Source organism: Heterodontus francisci, unplaced genomic scaffold (assembly GCF_036365525.1).
Source record: "Heterodontus francisci isolate sHetFra1 unplaced genomic scaffold, sHetFra1.hap1 HAP1_SCAFFOLD_51_2, whole genome shotgun sequence".
In the NCBI taxonomy this organism is placed as follows: Eukaryota; Metazoa; Chordata; class Chondrichthyes; order Heterodontiformes; family Heterodontidae; genus Heterodontus; species Heterodontus francisci.
Window position 1 is genome coordinate 135,144 of NW_027141369.1, and position 22,339 is coordinate 157,482.

General features: G+C 43.5%; 1 non-coding gene across 1 annotated transcript; it reads right to left on the reverse strand.

Annotated features, from left to right (window-relative positions):
- Nucleotides 1-21,948: 21,948 nt before the first annotated feature.
- On the reverse strand, nucleotides 21,949-22,021 carry trnaf-gaa (transfer RNA phenylalanine (anticodon GAA)). Its single transcript has one exon. It is a non-coding gene; the product is annotated as a tRNA-Phe (tRNA).
- Between the last annotated feature and the right edge of the window lie 318 nt (nucleotides 22,022-22,339).

A 22,339-nucleotide genomic window follows, 5' to 3' on the forward strand; every position in this document is an offset into this window, starting at 1 on the left:
ACAACACCAAAGAAACTCAACACCATCCAGGACAAAGCAGATCACTTGATCAGCACTCCATCCACTACTTTAAATATTCACTTCCTGCACCACCAGTGAACAGTGGCAGCAGTGTGTACCATCTACAAGATGCACTGCAGCAACTCACCAAGCCTCCTTCGACAGCACCTTCCAAACCCCCAACCTCGACCACCTAGAAGGACATTGGATGAATGGGAACACCACCATCTGCAAGCTCCCCTCCAAGTTACACACTGTCCTGACTGGGAACTATATCACCATTCCTTCACTGTCACTGGATCAAAATCTTGCAACTCCTTTCCTAACAGCACTGTGGGTTTACGTACAACACATGGACTGCAGCAGCTCCAAAAAGGCAGCTCACCACCACCTTCTCAAGGGCAATTAAGGATGGACAATAAAGGCTGCGTTTGCTGACAACGCAACCACTAGGTGGCACAACTCGCTTTCTCCCCCTGCTTTGCACCGGCCGCTTCCACCCTCCATAGTCGCTCGCTCCAGACCTCGCTGCTCCCCCGCCTACTTCCCTGGCCGATTGTCTCCCGATCATGTCACCCCATTCTCCAGTCGTTCGCTCACTCCCCACCCCCCCTCCCCTAAAGCCACTAGCTCTAGGCTGCGCTGCTTCCCTTCTCTCGGCCACTTGCTCCCACGTTTGCCCAGTCTCCACGCGCCGCCCGAAGAAGCAAGGTGGGCTGCAAAGTGTGACGTAGGAGTGAGTAGTGAGTGGCCTAGAGGAGGGAAGTGGCACGGCCTAGAGCTAGCGGCTGGAGCGGGGGTTGGGGGGCAGAGAGCAAGCGGCCATAGAGCTGGATGACGCGAGTGGGGAACAATTGTCCAGGGGAGCATCGAGGTGTACAGCGAGCGGCTGAGGGGAGGAAGCGTCGAGGCCTGGAGCGAGTTGCCGAGGGAGGAGAGCTCCAGCCTCAAAGTCTCCTATTCAGCCGCTTCCTCCAGCTGAGTGAGGGGCTGGATACCTGATGACGATTCAGCGCACATGTGCGAAGATGGACCAAGCGCGGATATGCGATGATGTTGGCGCTGCGCAATGACATCATCCTCCACATGTGCCACTTAATCCTGGCAAGATGTAGCTGTGCCTATGCACAGCTTGGCACAGTCCGATGATGCCAGCGGGCCGCTCCGTTGACAGGAATCACATTGTGTCAGCAGTGCCCACATCCCAGGAAAGAAAAGAAAAGAGATTTACCACAATGGTAGCAGGGTGAGGGATTTCAGTTATGTGGAGAGATTGGAGAAGCTGGCGTTGTTCTCCTTGCAGCAGAGAAAATTCAGAAAAGATTTGACACATTTGTTCAAAGTCATGAAGTTCTTCAATAGTTTAAATAAGGAGAAACTGTTTCCAGTGGTAAAAGGGTCAGTAAGCAGAGGACACAGATAACAGGTGATTGGCAGAAGAACCAGAGATGACATGAAGAACCATTGTTTACACAGCAATGTGTTGTGATAAAGAAAGAAAAGACTTGCATTTATATAGCACCTTTCAAGACCACTGGACATATCAAAGCACTTTGTAGACAATGAAATACTTTTGAAGTGTAATCACTGTTGTAATGTCAGAAATGCAGCAGCTAATACCCACAAACAGCAATGTGATAATGACCAACTGATCTGATTGAGGGGCAAATATTGATCACAACACCAGGGAGAATTGCTCTTCACTTGTTTGAAATTGCAGCATGGGATCTTTTACATTCACCCAAACATGCAGACCAGGTTTTGGTTGAACATCACACCTGAAAGGCAGCACCTTCAACACCCTCAGTGCTGCACTGGAGTGTCAGCTGTGAAATCTGAACCCAGAAGCTTGTGATTTCGAGGTGAGTGTGACCAACTGAGCCACAGCTTTTACCTGAGTCTCAATCCTTCTACCAACAATTTCTATCGGGTCTGTCACGACCCCTCATGATTGTGAACACTTCTATCAAATCTCCTCTCTAAAGAGAACAACCCCAGCTTCTCCAATCTATCCACATAACTGAAATCCTAACCACATGTTGCAGAAATCGATTTTTCCTCAAGTTCCTTCTGGTTTTGTGAGTCACCTTAAATCTATAACCTTCGGTTATTGACCCTTCAGCAGTTAGAAACAGTTCCTCAGTATTTACTCTACCTCAAACCTTCAAGGAAGCTCTGCAAAGTAACTGAAAATCAAGTTGTCAGAAGTGGGATTTAAACACATGCCTCCAGTGAAAGCTGCAACCTGAACAGAGAAGCTGAAACCGCTCAGTCACCTCAACTGTTCAGACCTTTTTGACCTCGTCCTCACTTCCGTACTTTGAAAGGTTCACTCAGTTCAGGAACTTGTTCAATGTTGCTGGAATGCTCAGTGACTGGGATATTAACTCCCCCGGGTTTTCCTGAGCTTGTTCTCGGTGTATGGGGATGTTTGTCCTGGGCTGTGGAATCTTGCATCCCTGTAATGGACATTCACCCACTGATTGAATCTGTATTCACTGCTTTCCGCTGGTGCTGGGTAATTGCAGAGTGTGGGGCCGGAATGTTGCTGCTTGTCCCGGCCTCACTCACTCTGGGAAAGAGTGAATAATTGATGCATCTGTTTCTGTATCTGAAATGTGACTTCGATCTGCTGTTATTAACCGAGGCAGCGCTGCAGAAGGATACGTTAATAATCTCTCACTAATCAACTGCAAACAGTCAGAATGTGTAACTTTGAGCAGCGCTTTCTGCACCGTCAGGGCTGGAAAGTTGAGGGAGGGAGAGACACTGTCAGTATCTGAGTGTGTACAGCACTGCACAGAGATAGAGCCAATATACCGGGGCTGAGACACAGTGCATCTTTTCACATTTAATCACAATAATATCCACAGTCAGGAACTGAAAATGATGAAAAATCGAATAGCAAGAGCAAAATTAGAAATGTAAGTAATTATAGATTAGCTGATCAGCTTTCACTGTGTTACCTGGTAGTCTACTGTTTTATATTCAATGCTGTCTCCACTGTGGCCAGGGAATGATTTCTTCTCAAAGGCTGAACATTAACAAAACTGCTTGTAATTTAAAATCTTTTAAAAGTAATTCCATGGAGCGAATGGGGCAAAGTCAAATAACTGCATCAATTATAGGAGAGCTGGTTGGTGATGACGTGGATGTGTCTGCAGTGTGCAGGACCAGACTGTTTCTATAGATTCACAATGAATGTTCCATCTTTATTTATAACAGTAAAACTGATAGTGGACAATGGCTATTCTGGTTGCAGCAACCTGAAGATTTAACTCATTGACACCCTACTTTAGGGTAATTTAGAAAGCACAACATGCAGCTCTGTCAGTTAGTATGTTTGTTTGTTAACCCACAATTTGATGGTTCAAGCACATAAATGGATGAGGCTTTATTAACTTAAACTCTTCTACATCTGCTATATTACTCTTGCTGTTTATTTTTCAAAGATAAGGTTCATCAAGTCTTTCTTTGTGAAATCCATGCTGACTGTGTTTTATTATTTTCATTTCCATCTGTATTTTCTACTTTGGAGGATTACAGGATATTATCATTTTTTTAATTCATTCATGGGAGGTGGGTGTCGCTGGCTAGGCCAACATTTATTATCCATCCCTAATTGCCTTGAGAAGGTGGTGCTGAGCTGCCTTCTTGAACCACTGCAGTCCATGTGCTGCTGTTATGAAGAGAGTTCCAGGATTTTGACCAAGCAACAGTGAAGGAACGGTGATACAGTTACAATTCAGGATGGTGTGTGGCTTGGAGGGGAACTTTCAGGTTGTGGTGTTCCCATGCATCTGCTGCCCTTGTCCTTCTAGGTGATAAAGGTCGCGGGTTTGGAAGGGGCTGTCTCAGGAGCCTTGGCACATTGCTGCAGTGCATCTTGTGGATGGTACACACTGCTGCCACTGTGTGCCAGTGATGGAGGGCATGAATGTTGTAAATGGGGTGCCAATCAAGCGGGCTGCTTTGTCCTGTTGAGTTTCTTGAGTATTGTTTGAGCTGCACCCAGCCAGACAAGTGGAGAGTATTCCATCATACCCCTGACTAATGTACAGGCTTTGGGGAGTCAGGAGGTGAGTTACTTGCCGCAGGATTCCTAGTCTTTGACCTGCTCTTGTAGCCATAATATTTATATGGCTACTGCAGTTCAGTTTCTGCTCAATGGTAACCCCCAGGTTGTTGAGAGTGGGGGATTCAGCGATGGTAATGCCATTGAATGTCAAAGGGAGATGGTTAGATTCTCTCTTGTTTGGGATGGTCATTGTCTGGCAGTTGTGTGGTGAGAATCTTATACATCTTTATTGTAGGGTACTCTATTGTACTGTTGAGTGACTACACTTGAAAAGTCCTTCCTTCATTGGCTGTAAAAGGGTTTGCAATGTCCTGTGGTCGTGAAATGCAAGTCTTGCCTTTTCCATTGTTATCAGTGTCATTGTGATCAAAAGATAGGATTCATGAGCACAAAGTTTAAATCAATTTTGATTAAAATAATGTGAAATCATCTGTATTTTTGCACTATACTTAATAATCTCCATCTTCCTATCCTTACAGAGTACAATGTATTTGACCCTGAAATTGATTCCACAATCGCAGTCCCTCAGACAATTTCAGCTCAGTTCTGATGAAAGGTCACAGATCTGAAACGTTAACTCTGTCTCTCTCTCCACAGATGCTGCCAGACCTGCTGAGTATTTCCAGCATTTTCTGTTTTTATTTCAGATTTCCAGCATCTGCAGTATTTTGCTTCTGTGTTACTTTGAAAGTTAAAACTGACCCACCTGTCTACAATTCACACTGGGGTCTCCCATGAAATGATTCTGTATAATGTTGATGTAATGAATACAGACTCCGAGCACTGAGCATCCAGTGGGGAATTGGGGATATGAAAACCAGCAGACTCTGCAGGAATTTCCACTGGGAGCACAAATTCACAAAATCTACCTTTTATATATCGATTCATTTTGATTGTCCTTCTGGAAAATTATTTTGAAGCAATTTAAACATCAACCCACAGCTCCATGACTGGGTCAATTATGAGGTCATCCTCTGACAGGTCATGTGACAGCTGGAGCCACAAGACATGAGAACCAGATTTGTGACTGGATTAAAACCCGGAATCCTGTCATAATGGCTTTTCAAATAAAGCTGTTGCTGTTTGAAAACACAGCAGTTAAACTTTCTGCCTGACCATGAGGGGAGCTAGGGAGAAATTTACAAAACTAAATCCTTTTACAAAATAGTTCAAAAACAATTCACTGAAAATTCATGTGAGGATTCATATGCAGTAGAGAAACAAGCAGAGTACAGAAAGTACAGAGGAGAGCTGAAAAAGGAAATGAGATCAGCAAGAGAATGTATGAGAAAAGATTAGCAGGTCACATAACTGGGAACACTGAAGTCTTTTAGCAACATATGGACAGTCAATGAACGGGTGGGTCAATTAGGAGATCCTGTGGAGGCAGAGGGTGTGGCTGAGGTACTAATTAAGTACATTTCATCTGTCATCACAAAACAAACGGGTGCTGCAAATGTCACAGTAAAGGAGGAGGAAGTGGAGAATTTGGAGGGGATGAAAATAGATATAAAGAGGAGACAATTACAAGGTTAGCCGTGCTCACACCTGTCTACAGGTCACCCGGTCTGGATGGGCTGCATCCTGGGTTGCTGAGGGAAGTCAGGGTGGAAATAGCAGAGACTCGAACCACAATCTTTCAATCCTCCTTGAATATGGGAATGATGCCAGAGGACTGGAGGATGGAAGTAAGCTTGGGTAGTTCGATCTCAGTTTAACTTGACCATTTTTATCATGTATCCATTGTCATAACTAACAACGTTAAGAAAGCCATTTTATAATGAACACATGACCAAAGGAACCATTTTGTGTTCAGTACTAACGTTTATATCCTGTATAATTAATGAGTATCTACCCATCCTGAAACAGATGATTGTAAAAGTAATGAACCTTGATTGAGTTATAATTAATGAATCAATAAACATTTTAGAGAGAATGGGTTTTCATTTAAAGTTAGTTCAATCTAATTACTGTGAGTATCTGTGTCTGTGTGGGAAAGGACAGTTTCAGCTAAATGTATTCAAACAATGGACCTTTCTCAGACCCCTGATAAAACCCATGGTATGGTACATCGTGACCTTCAAGAGTCTAGATTTAATGAACAGGAAACTTGTTTCAGATCAGATTGGGAGACAGTGTGAAACCACTCCATTGTACTCATGTCTGAGATTCTGAGGACAGGTGACTGTTAGTGGAAGACATTATTAAGAACTAATTAAATGTACCTAGCAACAGCTAGGACCAATTATTATTTTACATGGTGGTGTGATGGCCAGCCAGGGGTTAAAAGTAGGGATCTTGTAAGGTTTCAGTGTGCAGGAACACTAGAAGATATCAGGGGTAAAGACTCAGATCATCAACCAAGTTCTCCATCTGACGAGGGATCTAGACTGGACAAAGAGGACCGTGACACTCTGAGACCAAGCTCGACCAGTCCCCAGAGCTGTAAAGTTATATTCCACAAGTTTGTTTAGTATAATTTTACTTTCAATTATTAAGTACTATTTTACTCTCAATAAAAGTTCTGGACTTATTAATCAAGTATCCTGTTGCTTTAATTGGTTAAAGTCATGCCCAAAGTGATTGTCTACAATAGACTTTTCAGAATTAAAAGATAAGTCTGCAAGGGTTGTCAATATTACAGCCCTGTTTAAAAAGAGAGATAAACCCAGGAACTACAGACCAATTAGTCTAATGTCGGTGGTGGGGAAACTTTTAGAGACAATTATCCAGGAGGAAATTAACTGTCACTTGGTAGAACATGGGCTAATAAATGACAGCCAGTACAGATTGGTTAACAGAAGATTGTGTCTGAAATAATTAATGAATTAATTTCTTTGATGAAGTTTCAGAGAGAGTTGACGAGGGTGGTGACGTTGATGGTACGTGTCTGGACATCAAAATTGTGTTTGAAAAGATACCATAAACTAGACTTGGGGCAGCACAATGGCACAGTGGTTGGCACTGCAACCTCACAGCTCTCGCAACCCAGGTTCAGTTCTGGGTACTGCCTGTGCAGAGTTTGCAAGTTCTCCCTGTGACTGTGTGTGTTTCTGCTGGGTGCTCCGGTTTCCTCCCACAAGCAAAGACTGCAGGTTGATAGGTAAATTGGCTGTTGTAAATTGCTCCTAGTGTAGGTAAGAGAACGGTGGGGATGTGGTAGGGAATGTGGGATTATGGTGTAGGATTACTATAAATGGGTGGTTGTTGGTCAGCACAGACTCAGTGGGCCGTAGGGCCTGTTTCAGTTTTGCATCTCTCTATGACTTGTTAACAAAATTCAAGCAGATGGGATTAAAGGGGCAGTGGCAGTGTGGATCCAAAATTGGTTGCAGGGTAAAAAGTAGGGTGAATGCTTGTTTTTCAGAATGGAGGGAGTAATACAGTAATGTCCTTGTTGTTGCAATATGTTCAATGTCAGACCCCGAGCTGTCCGAGGGATGGGGCAATTTGTGATGTTCCTGTGGTTGCAATATTTGCAGTGTCTGACCTTGATCTGTCACAGGGACGTGGCATTTATGAGGTCCCTGTGGGGTGCTGTTTGTTTGGTGTATCACACTGACCTGTCCCATAGAGCGGGAAGGTTGTGATGTCCTTGTGGGTTGCAATCTGTTCAGTGTCTGACTCTGATCTGTACCAGAGATGGGGCAGTGTGTGATATCCTTGTGCATGTCATACAGGCCCACTGGTGTGTGGTTCCATCCTGATGCCAAGAAACAGAGCCCCATCTCTGGGCAAAAAGTCTCACTTCTCAAGGGGTGTCTCGAGAAGACACAGTGGCGCAGTGGTTAGCACCGCAGCCTCACACCTCTAGTGACTCGCGTTCGATTCTGGTTACTGCTTGTGCAGAGTTTACAAGTTCTCCCTGTGACTGCGTGGGTTTCTGCCGGGTGCTCTGGTTTCCTCCCACAGCCAAAGACTTGCAGGTTGATAGGTAAATTGGCCATTGTAAATTTCCCCTAGTGTAGGTAGGTGGTAGGGGAATTGAGGGGATGTGGCAGGAATATGGGATTAATGTAGGATTAGTATAAATGGGTGGTTGATGGTCGGCACAGACTCGGTGGGCTGGAAGGGCCTGTTTCAGTACTGTATCTCTAAATAAATAAATAAGAAGGCTGAGGCAGTAAACCTGGATAGTAAATCCGGAGTGGAGTCATGGAGGCAGTCACCTGTTACTTATCAGGCAGTTTTCCAGCAACTCCTACAGCAGAACTGGTAACAAACAGTACTGGTTTTTCCTTTCCTTTGGACAAGACGAGCAATGCTGAGAGGGGGTCCTGATGCTCAGGGTCTCCATACTGTTTGCCCAGGCCTGTGCCCTAGAGAGGACACTCCAGCTTCGTGGTTAAACATGAGCACAACCCGGGAATAAACAGTCACTGATTATAAGCTCTCATTCAATTGGTGTAGAGTATGAACGCCAGGGGTTACTTCGGACAGTGGGAGAGCTCTTAGTGTCTCATTGGATAGCTACCATTCACTCCAAGCTGGGCAGCCCCCAGTCAGTTAGGTGCTGAGAAGCCACGACCTGCTTGCTTCAATGGGTGCTTGGAGCTTAGAGAGTCATCTCTCAACAGGCGGTTCGATAATCTGTGCACCAAGAAAAACAAACTCAACAAAGAAGACACCAGTCCTTCGCATCACAAGCTGGAATGTAAGGACCATGTGTCCTGGCCTTACCGACAACCTTCTGCAGGTTGATGACACACACTAGACAGTTGTGATCGACAAGGAACTCACAAGGCTCAATGTGGACATTGCTGTGCTGCAAGAAACTAGACTCGTTCAAAGTGGATCCCTCAAAGAGAAACACTACACCTTCTTCTGGCAGGGGAAAGCCCAAGAGGCAACTCATGAGCATGGAGTGGGTTTCACAGTAAAATACACGCCACTTGAGATGAGTGAACCAGCCACAGTAGGCTCAGAGAGACTTCTTACTCTTCACTTGTCAACAAGTGTGGGCCCAGTTAATCTCATGTGCATCTATGTCCCGACACTCACCTCCACCCCAGATGTCAAGGATCAATTCTATGTGACACTTGACACTGCCATCAGTAGAATTCCCAGCACTGAGGGACTGTACCTTCTAGGAGACTTCAATACAAGCTTGGGTACTGACTACACAGCTTTGCCAATGTGCATAGGGCACCAGGGGATTGGCAAGATGAACGAAAATGGACAGAGGTTGCTGGAGCTATGCTGTCACCATGGATTCTGTGTGATGAACAGCTACTTCCAGGTCAAGCTGTGCTACAAGGTGTCCTGGAGACATCCGAGATCATGCCATTGGCACCAGCTAGACCTTATCTTCACCAGACATAACACCCTCACCAGTGTCCTCATCACTCGCAGCTATCACAGCGCTGACTGTGACACTGACCACTCCCTGGTGTGTAACAAGGTCAGGCTTCAGCCAAGGAAGCTTCATCCATCCATGATGAAAGCTCGTCTTCTGATCAACACTTGCCGAACCACTGATCCAGAAAGGACCCAGGAGTTCCTCAACATCCTCGATCAGGCTCTTTCAGACAACAATGCTCAAGGCCTCAGTGCAGTGTCAAAGTGAAATCATCTGCACACCACCATCTATATCTCTGCACTCACTGTGTATAGGAAAAGTGATGGGAGGAATGCTGACTGGTTTGAGGCTTATTGGACTGAAATGGAGTCAGTTACTGTAACTAAGAGGAGAGCCCTCATGAACTACAAACAAGTTCCCAGCAAACAACATCTAAATGCTCTCAGAGCTGCCAGAAACAAGTCTCTGCAGACTGCTCGGCACTGCACCAATCAATACTGGTTAAAATTCTGCTGATGAATCCGGGGTTGCTAGAGGGATGTATGAAGGAATTAAGAAAGCAATGGGCCCAGTAGTAACTAAATCAGCACCTTTTGAAGACAAAGAGAGGGGTGATCATCACTGAACCTAACAAGCAGATGGAAAGGTGAGTGGAGCATTATCTTGAACTCGACATAACGGAGAACATTGTCATTGAAGTAGCTCTCAGTGCCATTCCAGACTTCCCTGTCATGGAGGAACTGGACAGTGAGCCCTCCATAGTCGAGCTCAACAAGGGCTCAAAACATGCGTGATGCAAACATTGTCACCTTGTACAAAATTAAGGGGGAACGCAGTGACTGCAGCAATTATCGGAGCCAGCTACTCAGTTCCACTCACCTGCTCGATCCCTTTCCTCCTGCAAGTTCCTTTGCTTCAGGTATCCATCCAATTTCCTTTTCAAATCATTGATTGTCTCTAGTTCCACCACACTCGTGGGTCAGGACATTACCACTCACAGCATAAAAAAATTCCACCTCACCCAAGGATAGGAAATATTTATATCTTCTATATTTAGCTTATTCTCTATCTCTACGAGAATAGAATGGCAGTCAACATGAAAGAGAACCCAAAAATCTTCGAGCAGTATATAAATAATAAGCAGGTTGTAAGCGGTGAAGTGGCCCCATTAGGGACAAAGATGGTAATATATACTTAGAGCTGCAGGGCAATGTTAATCTAGTTAATAAGTACCTTGTATCAATGATCACCAAGGAAGTGGAATTTGACAAAATATCAGGAGAAGTGGAGAGTGTAGAGGCAATGGAGAGGGTACAAATTGAGAGAGGGAGGTACTGAAAAGGCTGGTTATGCTTCAAGAAGATAAATTACCTGGTCCAGATGGCTTTCATCCCAGATTGCGAAAGGAAATGTGGATGCAGATAACAGAAAGGCTTGCTATAATCTTCCAATCTTCCCTGGATACGGGGGAGGTGTCAGAGGATTAAACAGTTGCAAATGTGACACCATTATTCAAGAAAGGGTGTAAGGACAGTCCGGCTAACTACAGGCCAGTTAGATTAACAGCAGTGGTGGGTAAGGTTTCAGAAAGAACAATCAGGGGAAAAATCAACAGTCACTTGTAGAGGTTTGAGTTAATTAAGGAGAGTGAGCATGGATTTATAAATGGGAGTTCATGCTTGACTAATCTAACTGCATTTTTTGATGAACTAACAGAGAAGGTTTATGAAGGGCATGCAGTGGATGTTGTTTATATGGATTTTAAGAAACGACACATAAAAGGGTGATTAACAACATTGAGGTTCATGGAATAGGAGGGTCAGTGTCCAATTGGAAAGAAAATTGGCTTAAGGAAAGAAAACAGCAAGTCGTAATAAATGATTCATTCTCAGACTGGAAGGTTGTCGACAGTGCTGTTCCCCAAGGGTCACTGCTGGAACCACTGCTTTTTACTTGCGACAGATAAATGACTTGGACCTTGGAATATAGAGTAGAATCTCAAAAAATGCCGAGAACACCAAACTTGGAGAAGTGGCAAACAGTGAGGATGAAATGAAACACCTGCAACAAGACAGTGATAGGCTAGCAGAATGGGCAGACAGGTGCAGATGGATTTTAATAGTGACTGGTGTGAGGTGATGCATTTTAGCAGAAGGAATAGGGAGAGGCAATATATACTTAATGGCACAGTTCTAAAGAGTGTGCTGGAATAGAGGGACCTGTTCACTGAACAATGAACAACGTGAACAATTACTTCTTGTTGTGTGCTCTCAGATTTGTCACCTTCACTGTACTGGAGTGAGGTGACATCTACTGGCAGGAAGCAAGAACTGCAATCAAGCTGCAGAAATTCCATCGTCTGTCAGGGTGAAAGAAACATTGCAATGTGAGGAAATAGTCAATGGGTTTGATTGGGTTGATGGAGACATGATTCCACTTGTGGTGGAGTCCAAAGCAAAGGCCAGAAATATAAAATTGTCATTATTAAAAGATATGAGGAATTCATGATAAATGTATTTAGGTAGTGAGTGGGTGGAATCTAGATAAAATAGAAAGTGAGATTGGGTGGACAGAAGCAGTGTGAAAGTATGGCTCAAACAAAAGGTAAACGCCCTGAAAGGTGAACTCTGTTTCTCTCTCCACAGATGCTGCCAGAGTTTCTGAACATTTCCAACACTTTCTGTTTTTATTTCAGAATTTGCAAGATGTTGCTTTGCTCTGAAAAAAAAATGGATGGTCGGCTTTGGCTGCCAGTGAAATTCCACAGGAGCTAAAAGGAAGCTCTGATATCAGTGGCATGTTGATCTAGGGGTATGATCCTTGCTTATGGTGAGTGATTAATTAATGTGTGAGAGATCCTGGGTTCAAATCCTGGACAAGCCCTTCTTCTTTGGCATTTTTAGTTTAAGGTCATTGATTGGTTTCAGCCTTGCAGAAGGCGGAATTGATTTCCATATGGAGCCTGCTTGAGGACCAGAGAGCTGGATTCAAAGAGCTTGATTAACTAAATGTACAGATAGCCAAGTGGGAATATAAAGTTGTTGCAGTAATTGTGATCTGACTCCAAAAACAACAGGACTGGGTTCTTGACTGGAATGGAATGGAATTCTTCAGTGTTTCTGTTGTTTGGCTTGCATTGACTCATCGATTTTCTTGTTTTTCACTTTGTCGATGCCTTTGAATAATTGTGAATCCTTCTTCAGATTGTCTTCTTTCACCAGGTCGTTCTGACCTCTGATGATGATGATCGTAATGAGCTTCAACTCACTGATAGTTTTGGAACTGAACAGATTTCCTTTGCTTGAGTCTACAACATGGAACTCAGTCTGACATGTGGACCCATGGGAGGATTTGAATGCCACTCCTGCGTTGAAGAATACAGTTGCATTCATCCAATAAGAGACCGAGTAGAAGTGACAGTTCAGTCAGTCAAACATTAAACTTTTAATTTCAGGGTGGTGAGTTTGAGTGCCATTTTGTTTTTCCTTTTTTTAAGGCTTCATTAGCAGAGAGTACAAGGAGTGTTTGAAATGAAATTCAGCAAAAGTATGAGAAAGTCTCACTTTGATTCGGGACTCATCTCTCTGCAGCATCTCGCTGTGAAAGATTGAACTTCATCTCATTTCATTCCCAGCTCGGGGTCAGTGCGGCTCAGTGGGACTTCTGGCTGTCTCCTGCTTCACAATCCATCAGTGCTGAGAAAGCAATGGGGAATATTATTCACGGCTCTGTAACCTGAGGACACCGATTTAAGGTGAATGGCAAAAGAACCAAAGGCAACATGAGGAAAAACTTCTTTTGCACAGCGAGTGGTTAAGATCTGATGTGCACTGCTTGAGAGTGTGATGGAGGCTGATTCAACCATGGCTTTCAAAATGGTATAAGATAATTATCTGAAGTGGAAAAATTGCATGTTTTCATGGAATACATGAGTCTGTGGCATGAGCTGAGTTGCTCGTGCATAGAAGCAGTACAAGCACAATGAGCTGAATGGCTTCCTTTTGTTCTGTAACTATTCTATGATCTATGATTCTTTTCAGAGTGAAATCAACACTCACATACAAGAAACTGACAGGTACACTGTAAACTTCGCATTACCAGACAAGAAATTGACAGATACAGTGTGAAACCCACAGTCACGGAGCAGCAGTTGGCAGGTAACGTGTAAAAATCTTTCTTTCATATCCCAACTGCAAGGTACAAAGGAAATTAGGTACAAACCCAGGCTCACACTTCAAAGACTGAGAGATACAAAGCAAAACACATATTCACTTACAAGTGCAGAGACGAAGACACACTCAGAGGAGGTGCAGATTAAAGACACATGCATGTAACAGAAACTGATAGGGATAGAATCAAACCCTTTCTCACTTCTCAGAAACTGATAGATATAGACAAAAGCTGATGCTTACATACAAGTTGTTGAAAGATATGTGGTGAAACTCACAGAGCAATAGCAGAAACAAACAAGTACTGAATAATACCCACAGTCACAGACCAAAAACTGAAATATACTGAGTTAAACACCACTTTCTCACACCAGAAACTCATTGCTACAAAGTGAAGCTGACTCTATCCTCCCAGGCACTGACAGGTGCAAAAGAAAAAACTCACGACGATTCCAGGTCATGAAATGTACGTAATAAAACCTTTCAGCTGAAAGAATAGCATTAATGACAGGTGTGATACCCAGAATGCTCAGCGGCCTAGAATCCGCCTGATCTGTGACAGGACCGGGGCTCGCAGGCGCGGTAGAGAGCTTTGTCAGCAGCAAGAGCTGCGGGTTCGGTGTTGGAGCACGATATTCACAAAGTGCGAGAAGACTTTGCGGGCACACACAGCTGGAGCAGGGCCTCAGGGCCACAATAAGATGGAACAATCCCATCTGTATCCCTGTGGATGGCGGTGGTGAAGCTTTTCCCGGTGAGGCTTCCCGAAACGGCGTCGAAAAATGGATAAGAATTGGGGACTGGTTCGGGAGCGTTTTTTTATTCGTTCGTGGGATGTGGGCGTCGCTGGCTCGATCTCAGCTCGAGTAATGTGTCCAGTTCTGGGCACCAGGCTTTAGAAAGGACATCAAAGCTTCTGAGACAGTTCAGAGGAGATTTACTAGAATGATACCAGAGATGAGGGGTGTCTGTTCTCTGGACAGGCTGGTGAAGCTGGGATTGTTCTCCTCAGAGTAGAGAATGTTAAGGGAAGATTTAATAGAGGTGTTCAGAATCATGAAGGATTTTCATAGGGTAGAGAGGGAGAAACTGTTTCCACTGTCCTGGGGGTCAGTAACCAGAGGACACAGATTTAAAATAATTGGCCAAAAATGTCAAGGGGAGGTGAGGAGAGATCTTTTTACCCAGTAACTGATTCGGATTTGGAATGAATTGTCTGACAGGGTGGTGGAAACAGATTCAATTATAACTTTCATAAAGGAATTGGACAAATATTTCAAAGTGAAATTCTCCAGGATTATGGGGAAATAGGCAGGGGGTTGGACTAATTGGATCTTTTTGTCAGGGAGTCAGCAGAGACACAATGGGGCCGAATGGCCTCCTTCTGTGCTGTATGATTCGATGAACATAAGAACGAGGAGCCGGAGTCGGCAAGTCAGCCACTCGAGCCTGCTCTGCCATTCAATACAATCATGGCTGATCTCATCACGGCAGTTCTTGTTTCTTGCCAGTAGATGTCACTTCACTCCAATGCAGCGAAGTTTACAAATCTGAGAGAGACACAACAGGAAATAATTGTTCACATTATAGTGAATGTGTGGGATTTAGAAATACTAGGAGTGGAGACGAGTTATTACTTGTCTGCTCGATCCCCATAGCCCTGTAAAATTATTTCCTTCAAGTGCCCATTCAAATTCCTTTTGTAATCCTCGATTGTCTCCATTTCCACCGCCCCCGTGGGCAGCGAGTTACAGATCATCACCAATCAGTGTAAGAAAGTTCTTGCGCACATTCCCCCTGTACCTCCAGTCCAAAACCTTCAATCTGTGTCCCCTAGTCCTTGTACCAATAGTTAACGGGAACAATGTTTCCTTGCCAACTTATTTAAAACTGTCATAGCCGAAAACACATCTATCAATTCTCCCCTCACTCTCCTTTGATGCAGGTAGAACAACCCTAGCTTTTCCAACCTAACCTTGTAACTAAAATCCTCCATCCCTGGATCCATTCTGGTGAATTTCCTCTGCATCCTCTCAAGGACCCTCACATTCTTTCTTAAGTGTGGTAAGCAAAACTGGAAGTAACACGCCAACTGGGGCCTAACCAGAGCTTTATAATGGTTCATCATAACTTCCCTGCTTTGTACTCAATGCCTCTTTTTTTCAAGCCCAAGATCCCATATGCTTTGCTAACCACTCTCGCAATATGACTTGCCACCTTCAAAGATTGATGCACATGAACCCCAAGTCCCTCTATTCCAACACACACTTTAGAACTGTGCCATTAAGTAAATATTGCCACTCCCTATTCCTTATGCCAAAATACATCACCTCACACTTGTCACTATTAAATTCCATCTGCCACCTGTCTGCCCATTCTGCTAGCCTATCATTGTCCTGTTGCAGGCAGTTCATATCATCCTCACTGTTTGCCACTCCTCCAAGTTTGTTGTCATCGGGATATTTTGAGATTCTACTCAATATTCCAAGATCCAAGTCATTTATCTTTAGCAAAAAAAGCAGTGGTTCCAGCACTGACCCTTGGGAAACACCACTGTCGACTATCCTCCAGTCTGACAAAGAATCATTTCATAAGACTCGCTGTTTTCTGTCCTTAAACCAATTTTCTATCCAATTTGACACTGACCCTCCTATACCACGAACCTCAATTTTGTTAACCGCCCTTTTATGTGGTACCTTGTCAAACGCTTCCTTAAAATCCATATAAACAACATCCACTGCATTGCCTTCATCAAGCTGCTCTGTTAGTTCATCAAAAAATGCAGTTAGATTAGTCAAGCATGAACTCCCATTTATAAATCCATGCTCACTCTCCTTAATTAACTCAAACCTCTCCAAGTGACTGTTGATTTTTTACCCTGATTATTCTTTCTAAAACCTTACCCACCGCTGCTGTTAATCTACCTAGCCTGTAGTTAGCCGGACTGTCCTTACACCCTTTCTTGAATATGGGCGTCGCATTTGCCACTGTTTACTCCTGGCACCTCCCCCGTATCCAGGGAAGATTGGAAGATTATGGCAAACTCTTCCATTATCTGCATCCGCATTTCCTTTCGCAACCTGGGATGCCAGCCATCCAGACCAGGTGATTTATCTACCCTAAGCACAGCCAGCCTTTTTAGTACCACCCTCTCTCAATTTGTACCCTCTCCATTGACTCTACTGTCTTCACTTCGACTGATATTTTGTCAAATTCCACTTCCTTAGTGATCACTGATGCAAAGTACTCATTAAGTAGATTAACATTGCCCTGCACCTCTAAGCTTATATTATCCTTTTTGTTCCTAATAGGCCCGACTCAACCTCTTACTACTCACTTATCATTTACATGCTGCTCGAAGATTTTTGGGTTTCCTTTCATGTTGACTGTCAGTCTATTCTCATAGAAATAGAGAATAAGCAAATATAGAAGATATACGTATTTCCCATCCTTGATGAGGTGGAATTTTTTATGCTGTGGGTAGTAATGTCTTGGCCGACGAGTGTGGTGGAAGCAGAGACAATCAATGATTTGAAAAGGAAATTAGATGGATACTTGAAGGAAAGAAACTTGCAGGAGGAAAGGGACCGAGCTGGTGAGTGGAACTGACTAGATTGCTCCGGGGAGAGCCAGCATGGACGTGATAGACCAAAATACCTCCTTCTGTGCTGTAAATGACTCTGTGTTGTTTCTCAAATTCAATCCACTGGTGCTTGGTAAATAATTTCAAAGTAAATTGTGCAACCGGAAAATCAGAACCAAGGCAAGGGACGCATAAGGAAGCAAAATTGCTGAAACCCGGGATTTTTAAATCTTCAGTCTAACGCTCTCCCAACTGAGCTATTTCAGCCCTACGTTAGCAGTGGTTTGGTGTCCTTGTTTTGGATGAAAATACATACATTCAAGTTTTCCAAAAAATTAAAGAACACAACATGTGAGTAATATTCCCCATTGCTTTCTCAGTACTGATGGATTGTGAAGCGGGAGACAGCCAGAAGTGCCTCTGAGCCGCACAGACCCCGAGCTGAGAATGAAATGAGATCAAATTCAATCTTTCATAGTGAGATGCTGCTGAGAGGTAAGAGTCCTGAATCAAAGCGAGACTTGCTCATTTCAAACACTCCCTGTACTCTCTGCTCATGAAGCCTTAAAAAAGGGAAAAACAGAATGGCACTCAAACTCACAACCCTGCCATTAAAAGTCTCATATTCGACTGACAGAACTGTCACTTCTACTCGGTCTCTTATTGGATGGATGCAACTCCAATGCAGGGGTGGCATTCAAATCCTCCCATGGGTCCACATGTCAGACTGAGTTCCATGTTGTCGACTCAAGCAAAGGAAATCTGCTCACTTCCATAACTATCAGCAAATTGAAGCTGATTACAATCAACATCATCAGAGGTCAGAACTACCTGGTGAAAGAAGACACTCTGAAGAAGGATCCACAATTAATCAAAGGCATCGACAAAGTGAAAAACAAGAAAATCGATGAGTCAATGCAAGCCAAACAACAGAAACACTGAAGAATTCCATTCCATTCCAGTCCAGAACCCAGTCCTGTTGTTTTTGGAGTCAGGTCACAATTACAGCAACAACTTTATGTTCTCACTTGGCTATCTGTACATTTAGTTAATTACAATTTTGTCGACAAGCTCTTTGAATCCAGTTGTCTGGTCCTCAAGCCAGCTCCGTTTGGAAGTCAATTCCACCTTCTGCAAGGCTGAAACCAATAGATAACCTTAATCTAAAAATGCCAGCAGACCAGGGATCGTCCGGGAATTGAACTCGGGATCTCTCGCATGTTAATTAACCATGCTCCCAAAGCAAGAATCATACCCCTAGACCAACGAGCCACTGACAGGTTAGGCTTTATTAGCTGCTGTGGAATTTCACTGGAACCCCCCAGCCAATCATCCATTTTTTTTCAGATCAAAGCAACATCCTGCAAATGCTGAAATAAAAACAGAAAGTGCTGGAAATGTTCAGCAGCTCTGGCAGCATCTGTGCTGTGAGAAACACAGTTAACGTTTCAGGGCACTCACCTTTTGTTTCAGCCATCCTTTCAGACTGCTTCTGTCCATCCAATCTCACTTTCTATTCTATCCACATTCTAACCATTCACTACGTTACTACATTTTTCATGAATTCCTCATTTCTTTTATTAATGACAATTTTGTATTTCTGGCCTTTGCTTCAGACACCACCACAAGTGGAATCATGTCTCCATCTACCCAATCAAACCACTTCGCTGCATCCTCACATTGCAATGTTTCTTTAACCCTGACAGACTGTGGAGTTTCTGCTGCTTAATTGCAGTTCTTGCTTCCCGCCAGTAGATGTCACCTCACTCCAATACAGTGAAGTTTCCAAATCTGAGTGAGACACAACAGGAAATAATTGTTCACATTATAGTGAATGTGTGGGATTTAGAAATACTAGGAGTGGAGACGAGTTATTTTTGCACTCTGCTATTACATCTTTTATAATGGACTCCAGCATTTTCCCCACGACTGATGTCAGGCTAACCAGTATATAATTCGCTGTTTTCTTTCTGCCTCTTTTTTTAAATAGTGGAGTTACATTAACTACCGTCCAATCCATTGGAACTGTTCCAGAGTCGATAGAATTTTGAAAAAAGACCAGAAATGCATCTGCTATTTCAAGGGCCACTTCCTTAAGTACTCTGGGATGTAGATTATCAGGCCCTGGGGATTTATCGGCCTTCAATCCCATCAATTTCCCAAACATTCCCTGCTAATACTGATTTCATACAGTTCCTCCTTCTCACTAGACCCTATGTTTCCCAACATTTCTGGGAGATAATTTGTATCCTCCTTTGTGAAGACAGATCCAAAGTATGTATTTAATTGGTCTGCCATTTCTTTGTTCCCCATTATAAATTCCCCCGTTTCTGACTGGAAGGGGCCCACATTTGTCTTCACTAATCTTTTTCTCTACACATATCTATAGAAGCTTTTACAGTCAGTTTTTATGTTCTCTGCTAGCTTACTCTCATACTCTATTTCCCCCTTCTTAATCAATCCTTTTGTCCTCCTCTGCTAAATTCCAAACTGCTCACAATCTTCAGGTTTGCTGCTTGTTCTGGCCATTTTATATTTCTCCTCCTTGGATCTAATACTTTCCTTAATTTCTTTTGTATGCCACAGTTGAGCCACCCTTCCTGTTTTACTTTTGCACAGACAGGAATGAACAATTGTTGTAATTCATCCATGCGCTCTTTAAATGCTAGCCATTGCCTATCCACTGTCAACCCTTTAAGTAACGTTCCCCAATCTATCATAGCCAACTCCCGCCTCATACCTTCATAGTTTTCTTTGTTTAGATTCAGGACCCGAGTCTCGGAATCAACTCTCTCACTCTCCATCTTAATGAAGAATTTTATCATATTATGGGCGCACTTCCCCAAGGGACCCCACACAACAAGATTGTTAACTAATCCTTTCTCATTACACAATACCCAGTCCAGGATGGCCTGTTCTCCAGAGGTGTTTTACACCTCTATCAATTCTCCACTCAATCTCCTTTGAGAAAGGCAGAATAATCCTAGCTTTTCCAACCTAACCTTGTAACTAAAATCCCCCATCCCTGGATCCATTCTGGTAAATCGCCTCTGCGTCCTCTCAAGGACCCTCACATTCTTTCTAAAGTCTGCTGAGCAGAACTGGAAGCAACACTCCAATTGGGGCCTAACCAGAGTTTTATAATGGTTCAGCATAACTTCCCTGCTTTTGTACTCAATGCCTCTACTTATAAAGCCCAAGATCCCATATGCTTTGCGAACCACTTTCGCAATATGACTTGCCTCCTTCAAAGATTGATGCACATGAACCCCAAGTCCCTCTATTCCAGCACACTCTTTAGAACTGTGCCATTAAGTATATATTGCCTCTCCCTATTCCTTATGCCAAAATACATCACCTCACACTTGTCACTATTAAATTCCATCTGCCACCTGTCTGCCCATTCTGCTAGCCTATCACTGTCCTGTTGCAGGCAGTTCATATCATCTTCACTGTTTGCCGCTCCTCCAGGTTTGGTGACATCGGCATATTTTGAGATTCTACTCTGTATTCCAAGATCCAAGTCACTTACCTTGAGCAAAAAAAGCAGTGGTTCTCGCACTGACCCTTGGGGAACACCACTGTCGACTATCCTCCAGTCTGACAAAGAACCATTTAATAAGACTCGCTGTTTTCTGTCCTTAAACCAATTTTCTATCCGATTGGACACTGACCCTCCTATACCACGAACCTCAATTTTGTTAACCGCCCTTTTATGTGGTACCTTGTCAAACGCTTCCTTAAAATCCATATAAACAACATCCACTGCATTGCCTTCATCAAGCTGCTCTGTTAGTTCATCAAAAAATGCAGTTAGATTAGTCAAGCATGAACTCCCATTTATAAATCCATGCTCACTCTCCTTAATTAACTCGAACCTCTCCAAGTGACTGTTGATTTTTTACCCTGATTATTCTTTCTAAAACCTTACCCACCGCTGCTGTTAATCTAACTAGCCTGTAGTTACCCGGACTGTCCTTACACCCTTTCTTGAATAAGGGTGTCGCATTTGACACTGTTTAATCCTCTGGCACCTCCCCCGTATCCAGGGAAGATTGGAAGATTATAGCAAGCCCTTCCGTTATCTGCATCCGCATTTCCTTTCGCAACCTGGGATGTGAGCCATCCGGACCAGGTGATCTATCTTCCCTAAGCACAGCCAGCCTTTTTAGTACCTCCCTCTCCTAATTTGTACTCTCTCCATTGCCTCTACTCTCTTCACTTCGACAGATATTTTGTCAAATTCCACTTCCTTAGTGATCACTGATACAAAGTACTCATTAAGTAGATTAACATTGCCCTGCACCTCTAAGCTTATATTATCCTTTTTGTCCCTAATAGCCCCGACTCAACCTCTGACTACCCACTTATCATTTACATGCTGCTCGAAGATTTTTGGGTTTCCTTTCATGTTGACTGCCAGTCTATTCTCATAGAAATAGAAAATAAGCAAATATAGAAGATGTAAGTATTTCCCATCCTTGATGAGGTGGAATTTTTTATGTTGTGGGTGGTAATGTCTTGGCCCACGAGTGTGGTGGAAGCAGAGACAATCAATGATTTGAAAAGGAAATTGGATGGATACTTGAAGGAAAGAAACTTGCAGGAGGAAAGGGATCGAGCTGGTGAGTGGAACTGACTAGATTGCTCCGGGGAGAGCCAGCATGGACGTGATAGGCCAAATGACCACCTTCCATGTTGTAAATGACTCTGTGTTGTTTCTCAAATTCAATCCACTGGTGCTTGGTAAATAATCTCAAAGTGAATTGTGCAACTGGAAAATCAGAACCAAGGCAAGGGACGCATAAGGAAGCGAAATTGCTGAAACCCGGGATTGAACCAGGAACCATTAGATCTTCATTCTAACGCTCTCCCAACTGAGCTATTCCAGCCCGACATCAGCAGCAGCGTGGTGTCCTTGTTTTGGAAGAAAATACATACATTCAAGTTTTCCAAAAAATTAAAGAACACAACATGTGAGTAATATTCCCCATTGCTTTCTCAGTACTGATGGATTGTGAAGCGGGAGACAGCCAGAAGTGCCACTGAGCCGCACAGACTCCGAGCTGAGAATGAAATGAGATCAAATTCAATCTTTCATAGTGAGATGCTGCTGAGAGGGAAGAGTCCTGAATCAAAGCGAGACTTGCTCATTTCAAACACTCCCTGTACTCTCTGCTCATGAAGCCTTACAAAAGGGAAAAACAGAA